Source organism: Glycine max, chromosome 10, assembly GCF_000004515.6.
Source record: "Glycine max cultivar Williams 82 chromosome 10, Glycine_max_v4.0, whole genome shotgun sequence".
Lineage (NCBI taxonomy): Eukaryota > Viridiplantae > Streptophyta > Magnoliopsida > Fabales > Fabaceae > Glycine > Glycine max.
The window spans coordinates 47,208,348-47,229,812 of record NC_038246.2 but is presented as its reverse complement, the minus strand read 5'-3'; the positions used below and the strand labels follow the sequence as shown (position 1 = coordinate 47,229,812).

The 21,465-nt window shown below is 29.0% G+C and overlaps 2 long non-coding RNA genes and 2 other non-coding genes across 4 annotated transcripts; 2 read left to right on the top strand and 2 right to left on the bottom strand.

The window, feature by feature from the left end:
• The first annotated feature begins 9,805 nt into the window (after nucleotides 1-9,805).
• MIR167F (microRNA MIR167f) lies at nucleotides 9,806-9,914 on the top strand. Its single transcript, NR_048655.1, has one exon. It is a non-coding gene; the product is annotated as a microRNA MIR167f (primary transcript).
• On the bottom strand, nucleotides 9,813-9,901 carry MIR167H (microRNA MIR167h). The gene has a single exon (NR_048825.2). It is a non-coding gene; the product is annotated as a microRNA MIR167h (primary transcript).
• A 6,163-nt stretch (nucleotides 9,915-16,077) lies between the features above and the next one.
• On the bottom strand, nucleotides 16,078-19,586 carry LOC102662210 (uncharacterized). The gene is made up of 2 exons (XR_001383295.2): nucleotides 16,462-19,586; nucleotides 16,078-16,320 (listed from the first exon to the last, which is right to left on the bottom strand). It is a non-coding gene; the product is annotated as an uncharacterized lncRNA (long non-coding RNA).
• Nucleotides 19,401-19,678, top strand: LOC121172908 (uncharacterized). Its single transcript, XR_005886736.1, has 2 exons — nucleotides 19,401-19,521; nucleotides 19,579-19,678. It is a non-coding gene; the product is annotated as an uncharacterized lncRNA (long non-coding RNA).
• The last annotated feature ends 1,787 nt before the right edge of the window (nucleotides 19,679-21,465 follow it).

Here is a 21,465-nt window from a genome sequence, read left to right as displayed (position 1 = left end):
CTTAAATTATTTAGCAAAAGAAAAAGAAAAAGTCGGCGTCCTTTTCCTGTAACTAATAACAATTATTTAGAGAGGTGATCTGCAGGGGTGGCAGAATTACACCCACCTCTGAACAGCTTGTACTCCAATTACTTAAATTTGTTTAATGGGATTGCAGATGCTTCATCCCTCAGCTGCTCTTTATGTTTCCTTTTCTGTGAGCACCTAAAGGCTAAAGTTGAGACTTTGGATGGAAAAAAAAAATTTGAGTGGTCTTGGCATCCTTATACAAAGAGTGCAAGCAGCAACTTTGGACCACTCTACTCACAAGATTCTTGTACTGTACTTAATAGTTATATCTTTCTCTGTCATATCCTTAATAAGGACCCGTTAAAAAAATCATGTACCTATATGTATGTAGGGTTCTTAGGGAACGCAATCCCCAAACACTCCTCCATCTTTGCCAGTGGATTCTGGACATAACACAACCCAAAGTGTTTTTCTAGGAAGGCCCTCAATAACACCTAACTCAAGGTAAAACAACTAAAAGGCTCACCAACAAAAAGAAATATTTACTTAGTTTTTATAAAGTAAAAAAAGGTCACATTTATCAGGAAAAAAAATGTTAAATATGTTTGTAAAAAAACTCAATATATAGTTCTCTCATTTAAAGTAAAAACATTTTTTTTAGATTTTACTTATTGTTGAACCGATTCTTTTCTCAACAAACAACATTCAGCAAAAACTCTGACCATCAAACCACATTTTGAAAATTTATTTACTTGTGATAATACCAGTTTAGTTTACGAATAGTGGAGTATTAATTGTGACCTTCAGTCAACAGGCATTGGTGTTTTTATGTCACAACAAGTGCAGAGAAAAATAGACCTATGGCAATTTTTCTAGACACCAGTGTCTTGAGTAGTAGACTGCACATGGGACAGAAAAATTCAATGAAAGCGAAGAATGGAAATATCTTTTTGGCTTAAGATGCTGCTGTGCTTGCTTTAACATGGGGGTGGTGATGGTGCCTATTCCTTTTCTTTCTCTTGTCTCTATTTTTTCTACCTTCTGACTTTGTTGGCAGTTTTTGCTACATTGGTATAACTTGAGAGAGATTGAGACCCCCAAATAAAACCAATTGGAGCATGCTTTCCTCAAATCAAATGCGGACCACCTCTTTCCTCTGGGTTTGAGCCAGCTTGTTTTGTTGCAAGCTTGGGGCATATATACACTGTGGACCCTGATGTTGAGACTTAATAGTAATTTTTCCATTCTAGGCAACAATTACAATTTTGGCACAGAAATCTAACTTTCTTAACACAATACTTTACTGGGACAATTAAATATATGCTATCATCTATGGCAACATTATATTCCCCCCTTAGCTGTATGTTACCCTCCCATCCCATATTTTATATTTGTATTTTTTTATTTCTTTAAATCACATTACTGTCTACTTAACTTTCACCCACCCCCTCAACATTTTAAATTGTGCATACATTTCTCACATTCTGTCAATCTACTCGCCTATTGTTTTTTTTTTTTCCTTTCTAATATATCTGTTTGGTCCCCTAATAGTTTTTGGTTTTAAATTCATGTCTTATATTTTAATAGTTCTAAAATGATCTCTTAAAGAATTTTTTTTATTAACACATTTATTTTTTTATTAGTTTTAATTCAAACGACATTAAACCAATGTAACCAGTCAGTCAATTGTGTCTCCTCTGCTGTGGAATGCAATGGTCACGTTGGTGGAGTCCTGAATGACGCCAATGGACTAAATTCTTTTGATGTGAACTTCGCCGATGGTTATAATCTCTCCATAACCGTTGAATTATAAACGAAATTAATGCTAGAAACTACATCGTCACGAGAATCGAACGAGTTATAGTAGTCAGTGACTTAAGTTTAACGTCGTTTAAGTTAAAACTAACAAAAAGACCAATGTGTTACTAAAAGGTTTGGATAGAAAATTTCAACTAAGGAAAGTAATTTATCAGATAATTTGAATTTTTGTAATTTAGAATTTATTGTGTGGATGTTTTTTTATGAAGAATTTAAAATTTTGAAATTTTAAAACAAAATTTTAAACAACTAAAAATCTGGAATTTCAATTTCTTTCTAAAAGGTGAGAAATTGAAATTCTCTTCTTACAATCTTCTTCAAGAAATATTATTTTAACTCTTAAAATATCGATAGAGTGTGAGCATAGAGGAGGAACACGTATAACTAGCACATCAATCATATCTTCTCTTTTTTTTCATTCATTTTTTCATCTCATAATTTTAATTTTTTTTATCCAAACACAAAATTTTGAAAATAAAAGAATTTCAATTGAAATATTTGAAATTCTTAAAATTTAAAATTTTTCAGAATTTTAAATTTCCATATCCATTAAAATTCAATTTTTTAAGGAATTATTTTATAACTTTTAAAACATAAATGACTAATTTAAAACCCAAAAATAAGTTAGGTACCAAACATATATTTTAGCCTTATATTTTCTTGAAAGAAGTTATTATGTTTGATCCCTAAATTAATTTGACAATAGTTTTGTAATAATCAACACTCAACATGTAATAGTTATCAGTAATAGATTTTATGGTAGCCTCTTATTTTCTCATTGCCATACAACACTTTAAAAAAATACGTATAAAATGATCTTTAAGGTTATGGTTGGTGCAAGACTAGGGAGACGACCAATGACACTATGGCAGCAAGCAACTAATCCAACATCATGATTATGAATGTCTTCTTAATTTTGTTACTATTATCTGTTGGAAGGAAAAGAATATTTGTCCAAAAAGTATGTCTCATATTTACTTGCTTTTTGCTTTTTATAATAAGCAGCGTCTCTTTTTATATAATTTCTTTCATACGGACAGGAATAATATCATTGAAACAATTTACACTTACAAATATAAAATTACGTGTTTAGTTGTTAACAAAGTCAACAACAATTAAGCGAACAAGAATGCAGAAGTTATAAATAGTGACGATCGATATCCACACGTAAGTACGTACTAAGTAACTTGGGCAATAAGTTCCTCAACGGAAAAAAAAAAAACAGAATCATGTTATTCATATAGTAATACTTTTTTTTTTTCTATATCTCGATCTCCATCATAAATTCACCATATTTCATACCTTTTTTTCTCTCTCAGTTTCTCTCATTATTTAATTTTTTTATATAAATAACATTATTACAAAAAAAAAACTTCGAATATCCAATCTTCCATTCCTATCGAGTTTTTTTTTTTTTATTATTCCTATCGAGTTTTAGGTAGCCTTATATCATATTCTACAATTTTTTTAAAATTCAAATTTTGATTTCTCTCCTATGTTTTTCAACTTGTGTATAACAAGTCGTCATGTGGCTGATTGACAGATCAAGGAATTTTTAATTTTGTGGAAGAAATTTATATTTATAAATTAACTTTTTAATTTATGTATTATGCACAGTAAAATTTTATTTTTTTATACTTTAAATGTAAATAATAAATAATTTTAATGAATAAATATATTTAAATTTATAGTTTATATTTTAGATTTGCAATAAACAATTTAAATTATGACATAAGATAGTTTTAATTATTGGTAATTTCTTTTGAAAAAATATTGAAATTTAATTTAAAAATAAATTGAGAGTGATAAACAATTAGGAAGTTCAAACATGCATATAAAGATAAAAGAAATATAATTTGAAATGGTTAACAGTGAATTATTTTGAGAAATTATAGAGATAGTGTGTGAAATGTAATTCCAAAAAATATATTAAAAATGACTAACTGAGTGAGTAAGAAAAATAAAATGGGATAGTAACAAATTTAATTGTAAAGACACTGTAAATTGATTTTTAATAAATTTTAAATTATAGGTAAAACAAATATTTTAACTTATGAAAATAATTTATATTTATATACTATATTATATTAAAAATGCAAGGGCATCTAGATTTTTGCGTTAACATATTTTTAATTGTAGTCCTACTTATATTTTACATGAAATAATGAGTTTATTCCTTAAAAAAAAATTAAAAAAATTGTTGGAGCAGTTGCCACAGTCATAAACGTGAATCCGTCCGTGATTGGCTTACATACTAGAGAGAATAATTTACTTGCAGACTGAATAAACTAATTTATCTAATTAACTAAGCTGACTAAAGTTTAATTATGGTAATTCATATAAGTATGATTAATGAAAGGAGAGTAGCTTAATTGGAAAGATTCAAAATATAAATATTGTTAAAAAAACATAAATATCTTTCATATTTTAAATAAGGACCTTGTTAACCTTTTTAGGATATTAATTAAATAATTTTTAAAAAAATTGTAAAAATTACAAGAATATGTAAAAAATAACAAATAACACAATTTTCTGTGTCTTAGTAAAAATATCTTTAGTAAAAAAACATTGTCATGATATAAAGTTTAGCTTGGGATATGTGCAGGCCTAGCTTCACTTAGTTAGTGATCTAGCTTATATATATGGTAGTGCCTATACTCGACGCGAGATGATACCAAAAATAACGTAAACACTTGCAGATATATTTCCCGTTTTAGAAAAAAAAAATGTGGAAATTTAGTTTTAAACACATCGATATTAATTTCAAGCAAATTAATATAAAATTTTACTTTTTTATATGTATAATACTGGAAATCTATATCATACATGTTTCTCAATCTTCATATTCTCATGAAAAAAAATGAAAAATTTAATTTCTCATATGAATATTTATTTTAAATAACTTTTCACTTTCTTCTCATTCAACATAGTATATTTATTTATTTGATATTTTATTTTTAAATTAAAAAAATTTAAAACATTCCTAAAAAATAGAAAGATGTACCAAACATTTTTGGTAGGAATAATATTATGCCCCTGACATTCCAAGGATGATTTTTACCATTTATAATAATTTTATTCGGTTCAAATATGATATCTTCATGGGAGCTTTATATAAAAAATATGTACATTTTTCAGATTAAAAATAGAGTATTAATAAAATCGTCAAATTTTAAAAGTATATTGATGATGAAAATGCTAGAGCATCTCTAAAAGAAAATATATGGAGAAAAAAAAAGATACGTTAACTATATGATGTTCTAATAATATACAAAATGATCTATTAACACGTAAAGTTTTATGAGTATTATGTGCATAATATAAACTTTAATAATTGTTTTGATGAAGAAAAAAAATATAAAAGTACTTATTAGTGCTAGACCAGAAAATGTTTGCGTAATACACAATTTTTTATTTGATGCTAATAAATATTTTTATAAATGATCTGACACTAGCTACAAAAATATCTAAATCAGGGTTTAAATACATTTAAGTATTTCAAAATATAGTGATTTTTATTTTATTTATTGTAAATTTTTTTAAAAACTATTCTTATAATATTGTTATCTCTTGATTTTTTTATGTTCTAATAGTAGAGTCTACAAACAAAAATCACTTTATTTTGTAAGGAAGTAAAAAGTAAACACTAAAAAATATACTATTAATTTGTAAAGACAAAAAAACCTATATTTATAAGTACATAAAACAAAAACTGATATGTTTTATAAGTACATAAAACTATATTACTGTTGAGAAATCAAAATAAGTAACGAAAAATATTAAAATATTTTAAAAAAGTATATACAGCAATTAAAAAACAAAAAACCATTACATTTATAGAAACTTTTGACAGATTTAATTTGATAAAATGTTCATATTTTTTTATGATTTTAATTATTAATTTTTCATCAGCAATTACATCTATTCGCATTTTTTCCTCTCAGAAATGTGTAACTCTTATTTTGAAGGAATCAAATCCCAACTGCATTTGTAATAATAATAATAATAATTGTATGATATTTTTCTCTTCACTTATGGTTTAAATTTTAAACTAATAATAAAACCCTGAAGCCTAAATTTAAGTTAATTAATAAGTAATGAAAATTAAGCAAATTTAAAATCTTGTTTTTTCCTCTAAAGTAAATGCTTTATCTGCATATATTCGAGTATATATAACGCTACTGTTGTTATGTGCATATAAGGCATACAATTCTGAATATTTATTAGTAAATTCAGTTGGGTTAGTGACGAATTGCGCAGTGAAACATAGACAAGTAGAGGATGATGATGATGTTTTATTTGCAAGATACCAACATTGCCTTTGGTGACCAGCCAATAGATAGTGAACATCGAAAAGACAATAATCAGAATAAAATCGATCCAGGCATTTTTATAGCCCGAGAATTCTTGTCTCTAGAACCCTATCATCAGACATTAACTACATGATTGCTAGTAATTAATGTTTATATATTGGCAGAGAATAAAAGAATACTACAAGCCAGTAATGTTTTTAAAATGCAGATGTATAACTTATCCCAGATAAAAATGTGCTAAACAATCTTTTAATAGGTGATTGATGTTATTTGTATGTACTTAAAAATAATTGGTACGATTTTCTTAATATATTGCACTCATAATTTTAGATGGAGTTCTTTAACTCCAATTTTATCCGCCGAAATAAGTTGGAAAACTCTTTTAAAATTGCTCCATGTAAAATTATTAATTAACCTGACAATTAATATACAATTTTTTACTAGAAATAATTTTATCCAAGTATGATATAATTAGTCATTAAACTTTTTATATTTCTCACAATTCTAACTTTTAATTAACTCATGCTTCTTTCTCATGATTAAAAGACACATATATCCTAAAAAAATACTTATACATATGATTTATATGTCTTTTTCTGCACATAGGTGCACTCTAAGCTCGTACCTTATGTATAGAGTTTAGTGATTTTTATTTTTTTTATGTATAGGAGTCAAACTCAAGAATAAAAAAATTATAATAATTTATGTATATTAATTGCTCATTTAATTGACTTGAGCTAGATCTCTTTAGTAAAGTTTAATGACTTTGAAAAAAAATATTTAGTTCTTTTTTTTTGTTTAAATTATTGATATATAAGACACTTATTCAAGTAAAATAAATATACAATATGATGAGATAATTTTTCCAATAATATGTGCTGTTAAAATCACGTGATTAGTCCGGATTTATTTTTCGTGAGGAATCGGTTAAGGATAAAAAAAAAACACTTTTATACTAGTTAAGTGAATCCCATCCGTTTCAAGTATTTAGAAAGCGCGCCATGTTGTTTTTAATGAGACAAAAACACCTTATTTCTTTGTTGCAAGCTTCTTACAATTTTGAGCTCTTATTTTGAAATTATCTTAATAATAAGTCTTCCAATTATATTGCGTAGTAATTAAAAAATGAAAAGGATGGAGGTTGACGTAGCAATCACATGAATTTCTTTTGAAAAAGTTAGTTCCTTTTTAATTTTTTTTAAATGATGAATAAAGTATAATTGCGCTTAAAGTTTTACAAAAAGTAAATAAGTATCAAATAAACCATGCATGTGTAATGTGATTCTCTCTCTCTCTCTCTCTTTTTTCTTCCTATATTCTCTCATTAACACTTTGGCTAAATCTTACTTTAGTCCACCTTGCACCATTCTGATTTCACAGAAATCATAGCCGCCACCTCCACATATAAAATACCCATATAAAATACCTAGTCCAAATAAAATATAGAATACTTATTCGGTATATATCAAAGAATCTTTTAAGAAGCTATATATTCTTGCCACATACAGTTCCACGTGCTTTCCTTTCCTTCATCGATATCAATCAAGCAATCCATTAGAAATATTTAAATAAATATTATTTTTTAGTAAATGTGTAATAAAATTTTTATATTATTAATCAATCATAAATTTTTCATAAGAATTCACTAACTTTTATAACTATTATTTTAAAAATTATATCTATTATAATTTTTAATTAACTAATATTTTTTTTCAAAAACAATGCATAAAAATTAAACTCGTTTTCCTTTCTAAATGGGTGTAATAAGTTCATATCTTGACCTTTTAAGCATTTAAAAACTTATATTATAATATTAGAGCAAAACATACGTATAACACTTTTAGGTAGTGTTAGTTACTTTATTAATGATTTAAAATTTAATGAGTATAAATTATAAATTAAATATTTTAATTATTATGAGTATGTATTTATCTAAGTTATACATAAATGCAAATATATTTATCATGTTATCATTTTTTAAAGGATACATTTATATGAATTAGAATGATATAGACATTTGTAATATAATTATTTTAAAATATACATTAATATCTAAAATTATCTATAACCTAAAACATATCTATTAATTATTACAATATCTAATGTGGTTATGTTAGAAATATTTTATGTTGATGCAAGTTAAAGTTATTCTTATATCATTCGATAATTATTATATTAGATAAGCATTTTACAAAAGTTACAATCAGATGCTTATTAGAAGTTTATATTATATAAATTATATCTATAAAATATTTTATATCATAATGCAAAACAATTTAGTTATTCGTTAATATTTTTTAAGAATAACATTATATATTTTTAGAATATATCAAAATAAGCAACCATTTATACATTATTAACATTATTATTTTTATTTAATTGTAACGAAATTTCATAAAGAAATTAAGATAATAAAAAATTATAATTCAATGCTTATATAAACAAAATGACATTAATGTATTTGGGTTTATTAAATGTGGTACGACTGTTAAGTGCCTGGTTGATATCAAGTAAATGGAACAAATAGCGTCCATTCTATTTATTTTGCAATTAATTTGTGAGTATATTATAGTGTCATCTTTTAGATGCTCTTAATCTACACATACCAAAGGGAAAACGACTAGTAACGTAGTATATACGTACAGACTGTAATTACTTCTTCTCTTCCCTTTTCAATTCTTACCAGCCACTATAAAAATAAAAAAAATGGTGCATTTAAAACACATAAGCTATAAAATAGATAATGACATATATACTTTAGATCTATCATGTCACTACTTGTATCTATAAGAAGGAAAAGGTTTTCAGATAGCATTAAATATTTATAACTAATGAGTCATTTTCCTAATCACCAGTATCAAACGTTTCCAGTATGTAGTATATATGCAGCTGGCACCTACCAGATCCAGCACAAGCAAGTATTCGACAAATGGCAAATTTGCATAACAGAAAAAAAAGAGATACTTAATTAATTTTTGTTTGGTTGAGATGCTTTTTTATTTCTTCTTCTTCTTGATATGCATGATGTGTGAACTAATGCAAATGTCTATGTAGCCATGCAAATGGTCCCCTCATTCCTTTGGCTCATGTTCACTGCTTTCCTTCCTCATCAGTGACATTAAGAGATAGAGAGAGAATGTGAAAGGGTTCCCCACTTCCTTAGTACGCAGCTCAAAAGTTATTAATGCATTTTGTAATATATATGTATATATAGAAAAACACTCGCTATCTTGTCTGCAAACTGCATGGTGGTGGTGTTGGCGTGACAATATTCAATTTACATCACTAGGGACCACTTTTTACCTCTTTTAATTTGTTTTCATTTTAATAACTTCTCCAATGGCTTTACACCCTCCCCTAATATTCCGTTACTTATAGATAACAAATATTAAAAGTTAAAACAAATGGTGGGAGGCAAAAAGATTATAATCAATAAATAAATTAAATTAAAAGGAACCCTTCAAATTTTCACATAGAGTCTTTCTTGATTTCTCTTTGATCGCTGCTATATATAATAGTGACTCTTCCTACTCTCTTCTCCATCCAAACCCTAGCTAGCAAAAGCAGCAGTTAAAACCTCCCTTCAATTTCCGATCTCATCATCATCATATACATCATCACCTTTTAGAACACTTGTTCTTGTTCTTCCCAATATCTGTCTACCATCATGCACCACTACCAGTTGAAGCTGCCAGCATGATCTTAACTTCCCTCACTTGCTGTGGAAAGATCAGATCATGTGGCAGTTTCACCTAGTAGTTGTTGGCCGCATGAACCCTAGTTTAATAATTTGTTAGTTCTGATGCCTTCCTCTCTGTTTTGTGTTTAATTATGTCTGTGCCCTCTTGGATTTTCTTTGCTTGTTTGTAATTTATATAGCAGAACAAAAGCGTGACTAGTGAGGAACGGATTCTCATCTTATTTTCTCTCATCTGGGTTCTTACTTCTTATTCTTAGTCAGCATAGCATATATAACTGATAGCTCATTATTTTCCCCTTAATTATTTTCTTGGATAAGACAAGGATTCTGGATGAGATATTCTTTAATTATTTATTTTTTTCTTCTGCCACTGCGTGAAATTGAATAAGCTATAGGTGCTAAATCTTAATTGTATGATTGTTAGGGTTTAGGGGGACAGGAATTGTTTTGCGTGGCTCGGTGCAATGCATTCGTGATTTCGAGATCCAATCCGTGCTTCGGTGTCTGAGCCTCCATTACATTGGAATTGTAATATACCTTTTTTTTTGTTAAATTTATCTGTTGGGGCTTCTTTACCATTAGTGTCTTTTTTTTTTCAATATTGGTGATGATAATGGCAGTGAAATTCTGTATTTAGGGTTCATGATGAGGGTTGTGTTTTGTGTACTTTCTGGATTTCCTAAGATACTCTGAACTCTTTAACTACCTAAAATTTTCTTTTCTTTTGTTTTCTCTTTCTTTTTTTTTTTTGAAGAGGGTCCAATTAGTTAATTAGAGAGAGATTATTGAGAGAAAAAGTCAAATATTTTAACTTAGTGATTTTTCACCATGACATTTTGGGATTAACATGTACACATTACCTTTCTCAATTTATATTTGTTCATTGCTTGGTTAACTTGAGTGTGCGAGTGTTGAATAAACATTGATGTAGGTACTGCAAATCTGTAATTAATACATGGCTCACACGGTACAGGTGAGTCATATATATCTACTTTAAGCCAATTCATTTTGCTTCATATCTGAGAAAGATGCTCAAATGAGACAAAATAACTATTCCATTGCTGAAGTCATGGTAGATTCTCAATATCTCAATGTACTTTCCTCATCTTACTAGGATCTGAGTAGACTTTTGGCATAGGTTTTTGATTTTGATCTTTTTCCTACGTGATGAGGCAATAATGTGCTTTGTATCCCAAAGAGAAAAAAAAAAATCCTCCAAGTGAGTATGATCAGATCATAAAGAAGAAATAGGAAGAAAACAAGCAATAACAAACTTTACTAATTTACTTCTACTGTTTGCAATCATCTGTTGAATTGAAAATTGATCTTCCTTGGAAGAATCTCATATGGATAATCAATTGATTTCATCATCACCTTCATGATCTGCAAGGTTTCTGACAACAACAAATATATATGAACACATGAAGTCATGAACCACCATGTCTTCATAATATATAATAATATATATATCATCGGTTGTGTTATATTTGTACATATGTGCAGTTTCTTTCCCTCTCTTTTTTATCTTCTTTGTTCATTTTGGTTCTCACGGGGTTTTCTTTGGATTTAAAGCCTCCTCTTTTTTCCTTCTTTTATTTCTCTCTCGGTAAGATTCCACATAGCTTTTAATCTGCTACAAGTACCTAAATGACATGTAATAGGTCAGTGGTTTGATTCTCTCAATTCTTTCCGTATGTCTTTTATATGTCAGTTATTCCTCGGTATATATTACATAATTACCAGAGATGTTAGCATAAATCTCTATATTAACTGTTACTTGAGTCATGCATTACTGTTAGATATATAGACAGGTGTATTCAGAATGAAATCAGAATAAAGCCGATTAACATAATGAAGCATATGCAGTTATCTGGCTACTTTAGTTTTTCAGGGAAGGCACTTATATCAAGATAATTTATCACACTGAAGGTGACTGGATTATACAATCACAATCTCTTGATTCGACAAATATAAAGTTCATACTTAAAGTTTGAGCATATATGCATATATTTTAGCTGTGAATTATTTAACTGGTGATTTCTAAGTAAGACAAGTTTAAGTTAAATCGTTGTAGGATCCCTAAAATATTCTTTATATGACTAAGAGTAGCTCACAGGTCTTTTACGTAACAATTCCTTTGTATTATTGTTGTATAATTAAGTGTTTGTTTGTGCTTGCACTCTCAAAAACTATGTATTCGTGTTAATTGAAGGTATAATTTGAAGGCTCAGTTAGTACTTGCCATAGACCTCATTTGTGTTGTATATATTTATATATACTGCTTAGAGCTCTGACTGGTACCGTATATTCTTAAATCACTTACTAGTTACCACATTGATTAGAAATGCATTCCTTTGTTGTCGAAATGTTGCAGTCACAAATCACAATATATAATATTCTACAGTGGATGCCTCATTTGTTTGGTTTCAAATTAAATAGTTTCTTTGAATTGAAATAGTACGGAATGAAATCTAGACTATGAAAACCATATGTAAACAAAAGCTTCTGTGTGAGCCTATATTTGCCCCTTTACTTAATGGTCAGAGAGCATATAAATGAGGGGTAGCATTCAATTTAGAATTCATAATTATGATATCAGATGCAGAATGTCACGTGATGCGAAAATTGTCTTAATTTCTTTTGGTCCCCCTCCATAAAAATTTAACTTAACAATTCTTATGTTCAAGGGGCAGTTTTCTCTCTGATCAATTAAACTTCCCTCATCATGAAGAATGGTTCATGAAATCCTATCGTGAAGTTTTATTAATTAATTACCTGAATTAGCTAAAACCTCCCACTCTCTTGGGTTAATGCTTGCTGAAAAGTTTAAACACTTTCATGTACCAATTTTTTTTTTAAACACTTCCTAAAATTGTAAAAAGAAAAAACAGAGAGCTAGAGTAATTAATTAAGGTGGTTCGGAAGGAGGAAAGGGAGGATGTTTCACAATTGAGATATATTATTCCTATAAAAAATTTGTTAAACACTTTTTTATGGTACAAGTACAATTTTTCTTTTTTATTTGAATGGATGCATGCTAGAATTGAACAATAAATTCTATGAAATGAAAGAAAATTTTCTCCGAAGTACATTTATACATGCTTAAAGGAAGCAAGTAACCCTAGCTTAGCTATTTTGTGATCTTCAGACTTCAGCTTAATAACAAAATTTGGAAAGTAGGTGGCTAAGCTGATGCTTATTTCAAGATATATATACCGTCAGTAATGAGTAATCCATCAAATAAGTAATAGAAAAATTCAAGATAATAGTAAAAAAAAAAACAGATTAGATTTTTAACTGTTTTGTGATATAAAACACAATAATTAAGTGTGTTCAACAACAAAAAATATTCGTATAAAACTAGATATTTGCTGGTTGTTAAATATGTTATGTTTTTTTTAATCAGATTAAATATGTTATATATGTTACTTGCATTATACAATGGATAATGGGAAAGGGAATGTATATTGGTTATTGAGCTTAACAAATAGAGACTAAATTTAATATAATATGTACATAGGAAATAGCTCATTAAAATTATGTTATTATATAAAATTAAGCATATATGCCTATGGCCCGAAGGTATAATATATGAAGGCAAATTTCATAAAAAGGTCCCCTACTTTTGGAACTTTAATTTGTTTATTAAAATTCCATTACGAACCCAACCATATATAATTTGTTTTATCTTTCTTTACTTATATACCAGCCATTGAGAATCAGGAGTTACGTACAAAAAAGTGGGAATTATTTATTTTAAAGGCATAGGACTTGATTCTGAACAGTTTGATCCCTATTGAGTGGAGTTGCCAAAAGCAATAAATTTTTAGATTGAGAGAAAAAAGAAAAATTGAGAATGATAAAAAATAAAAAAAGAGTTGGTGTTCTGATAAGTGTTAGTTTTTAATAAGTTCAAATACATTTATATATGATTTCATTTTTTTTACTGTAAATTAGTCACATTTATGTTATTGTCGCGTAAAATAGTGCTTAAAGATTATTTTTGTGGTATAGTGGATATAGAAAATAAAAATTATCTACAATGTGTTTGGACTGTGTGGTGTCCAAAAATCACAACCCCTTAAAAATCTGCAGCAAGCTAACGTCCGAGAATCATTCCTTTGTGAAACACCCCACACGGCACACACATGCACCAGAAGCATAAACTACCACCATGGCACCATCCCTACCTATAAGCTAAAGTCTCTACAGCTACACCATTATTATATATACTTTGACTATAGGCATGCATGATAATTAATTATATAACAATATCACCATCCCTATCTTGGTGCAAAACGTCATTGATCGATATTCCATTCTATAGTTTAAAGAAAAGTTCCAACTGATCGAACATGTAATAAATCACCATATGGGTGGATGATGCATAAACCATTTTCCCTTAGTAAAAAAAAAATGTTATTTTATGTTAGATATATACAAAGCGTATGCTTGGTTTATGATACACCCAAAAAAAAATCTAGCACATTCTAAGTTAAACCAAACATACTTTTTTTAACATTTCTCTTTTAACTCTTTACTATTAGTTGAAATCTACAATTAAAAGTTATGAAATTATAAGTGAAACTTATTAAATATAAAGTGAGAAATTTTGTAATTTAATATATTTTAACTAATTATATATATATATATATATATATATATATATATATATTAAATAATATGTTACAAATATTTTTCTTAAAAAGTATTTTTACGAAATTAATCAATAACCATAAGAGCATTGACTCCCTTAAAAACTTAAGCATTTAAAAATGCTTGTGAGTAAAAAAATGTGTACCTTTAATTGTAATAATTAAGTTTTTTTTTACTTGCTGTGAAGTTATTTAGTTAATAAATATGTAACCTATATAAGTTTAATATATTAACATAGAGCATAAAGTAATTTTAATGTTGTTTGTTTTTCAAGAAATAAAAAAAAAAATTCACTTGCTCTCAAAATAAACAATTACTTTTTTTAGTCGGAGCTCAAATAAACTATTCGAAGAATTATTTTAAATTGGTAAAACAATATTTGCCAGCCATGTACGCTGGTCCATAACCACAATGTGCTTACAAATTAATGGCTTGCTATTGGTCTCTAATAACTTTTAAAATCCATGAAAATGATCATTTTATCCCTCGGTTTAAATCCAGCACACATACACAACAAAAGTATAGTTTCTCATACAAGATCTCAATTATAGTATCAGGTTGCTATTGTATTTTTTTAAAGTTGAAATAAATATGTAAGGAAAAGGTGATTTCGCATACAAAATTTTTGAAAAATAATCATGATTTTGTTTCAAATTTTATATGCGAAATCACGTTTTTATTAACAAACACACAACAAAAACATATTTGCGTGTGCAAAATCTCAAATTTTGTATGCAGAATTACATTTCCGTTGTATTACATGAGTACAAATAAAATCTAAAACGAAACGTTTTATATTTTGTTTGCTCCCTTACACTACAATAGAAGCATGATTTTGTAGGGAGGACATTTTCAAGAAAAAAGTTTCAACTAAATTGATAGAGGTCAATAACAATGCCCAAATTGCCTATATGTCTCATTATCTTCGCCATTCCAAAATAATATATGTTGACATGATTTGTCAATGTATCTTTCAATGCAACCCTTTTATAGTTTTATACAAAAAAGAAAAAGAAAAAAATACACTACTAAAAAAAGTGATTATCACGACGATTTTGATGAACTTTTTATGACTGTTTTTAATTATTTTTAAAGCTGACATCGTAAAAAATTGACTTTCTATGATAATTCTCAAATCATCTTAGAAATCATTTTCTGAAAAAAAAAAAAAAATTCAAAGAGAACTTTTTAAGCCGATTCTTCAAAAAATCGTCTTAAAATATCTTATTTTTTTAAAAAAATAAAAATATTTAAAAATTTTAAGACAATTTTTTAATAGACTTTTCAAGATAATTCTCAGAAAAATTATCTTAGAATGTCAAAAAAAAAATAAAAAATAAAAGAAAATTTAAAAATTAGAGGATTTTAACAATTTAAAACTCCACTTTCTAATATAACTTTTTAAAGAATCGTCTTAAAAATTAAAATTTATTATTTATAAATTAATTATTTAAAAATACAATATTTTTATTTCGAAACAAGGTCATTGTTTATAATATGTTAAAATTAAAATATAAACCTAAATTTATTTTATGTTTATTTAAATATAATTAAAAAGTTATAAATATCTACAAATTATAATTATTTCAAAAATTGAATACTGAAATTACAAAAGAGACAAAGTTAAGATCGGACCAATAATAGAGAAATTACAAAATGATGAAGTGCTCAGTGTAACCAATAACAGAGAAACTCCATTGGTCCTGCATGAAGCAATATTGCCATAACAACTCCACTATTCTCCATAATGGAAGACGTGATGCCCCAGATAATGTATAGCATCCCAAGTAGTATAATAATCCATTGAACAATATTTGGTCATCCCTGCACAAATTAAAATAAATAATTCAAAAGAGCAAGTTAAATCAACCTAATAAATGATCAGAATATAAAATAATCTTTGTTTCTTTTCTCATTTACACATTTTCTTTCAATGATTTTTATGTGCTTGTGTTACATGCTCACCTGTTACGTACCGAAGGAAAATTATTTTCTTGACACCCTGCGAATACAATCTTTAATTGGAAAAGGGAAGGTACGTATATGTATGATGTAATGAATAGAAAAGAAAAGGGATTTTTCTTGACATGCATCCTGCTAATATTTATTTATTTTCATAAATATTCTACAACTATTTTAAATTTAAAATAAAAACTTATCTTCCCTTCAATATAATTTCCATCAAAACACCAAAAATAAAAATCCATCTATGCATTAGACTTATATATATCAGAGTTGAATGAATAGATATATAGGATAAAAGAAATGTCTAGATTCAAGACATATATTCAGTTTATTTATATCATATTTGACATTACTTTTTTTTTTTCATTTTATATGTTATATAGTAGTATAAAAAAATATAATTTAACATTAAATTAAATTAACTAAAAACAGAAAAATTCCACAATATTTTTCCCCTCCCCCTTTGGGAAAAAAGAATTTTGCTTGTAGCCCCCTAACCTATAACCTATTCCCCCTCCTCCCAGAGCAAGAAAGCTACTTTCTGTCATACTAATTTATTCTCTTCCTTTTTCTAACATCCTTTCCCCAATCAAAGTGTTAGGGTCCTAGCCATGAGGTACCACCCTTGGAGTGAGATACAACTTATAATTAACCAGAACTACAAAAGTTAACTAAATCTGTTTGTTTTTTATGGAAGCGTACTGTGGTGTTTTGAGGACCATTAATTTTGTTTTTTTTTTAAAGCAAAAAAGATATATTGATGTATGGCACCAGAAATGCCGTAACATTTACAAAAGATATCCACTTGGTTACAAGGTATTTATTGCATAAGATAAGAATAAATACCACATAACCAAAGTTTTTCCAACATTAATTTTGGTTTTGTGGTGTACTATTCTGAGTACCTATCGTATATTTACTAATAAAATTCCCATGTTTTGTAAAGTGTCATGAATAGAATGTCTTAGCATTCAACTACTAAGACAAATTGATTTATCAGAGACTATAAAATATCTAAGGTATTTGGTTATGTTTGGCAAGCTTGGATAAGGACCTACTATTCCATGGACTAATATCTAAAACAAAAATATCATGGTTCTGTTATTTTTTTTTTTCTACGAAAATATTCTAGCACTCGGGTATATATAGACCGAGAAGAACATACGAAAAATATTATAGCACCCATACATTTAAAGAAAAGTGTAGAATTGAAGAATTCATGACTAAAATACCAGGGGTGATGAATCTGAGAAGGAAGCACTCTTCTCTGAGTGGCCTTAAGAACTAATTATCCATGAACCTTACTAACCAATAGTAGCTTGAGGGCTCTAGAGAAGGTCTCTTCTGCATCATTTGAAAATTGCATGTATATGGACATAACGCCACGATAAAGCGCCAACCTCTGCTTAATTCTTGCTCTGCAAATAGAGAAATCATAAATTTGTGGGTGCAATACAACATTAACTTAAGCACCTATACTTCACACCCTCCAAAAATTAGAAAGAAGAAAAAGCCTCCACTCTCCGACCTGCATAAAATCACAAACACAAATATCAGAGTCATGAATATGAATAAAATCAACTTTATCATTCAGAGACCCTCCTGGGAGCCAATAAAAAAACCAAAAATTGGAGCCATCATTCCCAAGATTAAGATTGAATCCATTTTGAAGCTCTAGATAAGCATTTTTAGGAACCTCCGCGTATAAGAGCCCTTGTTGTCCAGTCTAGACATAAAATTATCACTCGGATACTTTGAGTCAACTGAATCCACAACTTATCATGGGAATGCAAGGAGTCCCAAATCAACTTCCCCAAAGGGCCAATATTCTGCTCACGGGCCTTTCGGATAGCTAACCCTCCCCACTTCATAGGTTTCATAATAGTGTCCTAGCTAGCCAGATGAATCTTTCTATTGGTCGATCCACTCCAAACAAAATGCCTATTAATGGCGTCCAGTTTCTCGCAAACTTTGTTAGGCAACCATTGAACTTGCATAGAATAAATAGGCATAGAACAGAGAACTGACTTGACAAGAGTCACCCTCCCTGGCCTATTAGAAGGCGACCCTTCCAAGCTAGCAACTTCCTTTGAACCTTATCCATAAGCTCCTTAAATTGATTACTGGACACTCTCCCATGCACCATATTGAAACCCAAGTACTTACCCAAATTACTTGTAAATTTTATTTGAGAAATACCTTCAATCTTGTCCTTCCTGTGATTAGTGACACCTTTAGAAGCAAAGATTTTGGATTAATTAGCAAGATTAACCTGAAGACCAGAGCCACTGCAGAAGTTATCTAACATGTTCTTACTAAGCCTAATCTGGGAAGGCTTGCTTTAGAGAAGAGCAGGACATCATCCGTGAAAAACAAATAAGGCAAGGCCCACCTCTAGATAAAGAAATAGGGTTCCAAAGACCTCTATCCTTAGCATCCATAATAGAATGACCCATTCTTTCTAAGCACAACACGAAGAGGTACGGGGATAACGGGTCTCCTTAATGAAGCCCTCTCCTGTTGGGAAAAAGGGTAGTTTTGATACCATTCCAAAGAAGAAAAGTCACCAAGGAGGACACACAGAACATCAGATTTATGGTAGGTTCAGGGAAACCAAAATCAAACAGAACTTGCTTCAGGAAAGAACACTCCACCTTATCATACGTTTTATCCAGATCAAACTTGAATAAAACATCTCATTTCTTCTTCTTGTTCTTAGAAAAGCTATGTATGACCTTCTGGAGAATAATCCCATTATCAGAGGTTCCTCTTCCCGGAATGAAGCTATTTTGGAGAGGGCTAACACTGGGATTTAGGAGAGGTTTCATCCGATTAACAAGCACCTTGGAAATAAGTTTATACAAGACATTACATAAATTTATTGGGCGGAAATCTCTATAGTGCTTTGGATTGTCCACCTTAGGGATAAGCACCACCAAGGTTCCAGCAACCAGAGGGTCAAAGTTCCCAGAATCAAAAGTTTGCTTCACGAAATTCCACACATCATCTCCAACATCATCTAAGAATATTTTATAGAAAATCGGCTGGAATCGAAAAAAGGTCATGTTCTTGCTACCAAGCCTGACCTAATTCTCTCTCGACTTCTGATACTAAAAGGTTTCTTCCTGGAAAAACACGTTCTCATAAATCATAACACAATTTCTGATACAACTGCATAAGGAAGGCTGAGTCAACCGTGTCCAGAGCTTTCTCCAAACCCCTTAACCCTGCCTGCCTGGAGAATTCTTTTACGCTAAAAAATACAGCCAAACACCTCTTTGTTAAAGGTTATTGAGTCCTTTTGAACCTATTTCAGAGCTCTACAGCAAGCATTTTGCACAACATGGGGTAGTCTCTATGGGTACACCAAGCAACCTCCTCTAATCCTCTCTACTCAGGAGGACTTATAGTATCATTCGTATCCCCGATGGCCACCCAGGGATGCTGAAGGAGAAGATTAACAGAACGCAAATGATCCCACAACTGAGAACAAAGGTGAAGATTAGGACTGGCATACACTTCAGAGCACGTCCAAACTTCATTAGAAATTCTAACATCTACAAAGCCAATCAGCACATCATAATGCCCAAATACCCCCTGAATGGCCTTGCGCTTCTTCAACGGTGATGAGTGATGACTCTATAGCCCACACTAGTCTGTCTGGGCAAACAAGGTGTGGACTTTAAAGATAAACAACAGAGAGATAAAAACCAACCAAAAAGAACATCAATGGCCCTCTTGGCATCTTCGCACATGGAAACATCCTTCCGCTCCCCTGGGTCTGCAACCTGCATCTGAAAATCATGAGGTGTCTCCAGGGTCCAACATCTTTCTTCTCTCCTTCCTCCGTTAGGATCGATGGCAGTCATCTCAAGGAAAACCTAGGAAAGAGAAGAGAGGAAAGACACGTTAGCACTACTACTTGAAAATCTGCATTGAAAAATAATTTAAACATTAACATATTAACAAGGACCCCTTTTATATATGTATTCAGAAATGTAAATATATATTGCATAAAAAAATAGACTCCTAATTTTATTAAAAATATGTTTTATTATATTAAGCAAAAAATTTAATAAATCTTTAAAAAATTGTCTCATTTTTCCATCAGTTTACTCATGTATATCATCTATAATTTAATTTATATCTCTGAAAAATTATACATAAATATTTACACATAAGGTCATCTCCTAAGGAGAAGAAAAGTATATCTACACATTTTTTTTATAGTGGTTTTATATAATTTTATCTTTTATAATTATTTCATTTATTTTTTTTTATGTTTATCTTATTAATTATCATATCTTCTATTTGATACCATCAAATCATTAATTTGAATAATATTGAATTTCAAATTTAAATATGAAAAAAATATAATTAAAAAAATTTATGATCACATTTTCTCTCTCTTCTTATTTCTCTTAAATAAAAATAGTATTTCAGAGCAGATAATGTATTGTTATCAAATTATTTAATTAACTTATAAGCTAATTTCAACCATGTAAATCAGTGGTACACATGCATCAATTTCAAAAACTTTCTATTATTAGGGCATTAATTAATCATTTCAAATTTTAGTTCAATGGTATTTCAATTTTGCAACTTCTACGTGAAAGAGATATGGACCATAACCTTGTATCGACAAGTTTACTTACTACGCAATTAATTTTTGGATCCGTATATAATACTCCTTTCTTATAGGGTATTGAAATCCCTTTTAGAGAAAAGTCTAAATATTCAAGTTTAATCCATGCCTCAATTATTTAAGTAGAAGAAAAAAAAATTGTATTAGGTCACGAATAAATATCATTTTTAAGAGTGAACCAGTAACTACAACCAAATTCCTTAAAAAAAAAAATGAGTTACTACGACCAATAAGAGAGAAGAGAATAAAAAGCAGTTATCACTATTACTATAATTACTCACAGTTGCGTTGTTCTGTTGGAGTTAATTGAATATTATATGCCTTGCTTTCGTAGGATTTTTTTTGTAATTGTAGGTACC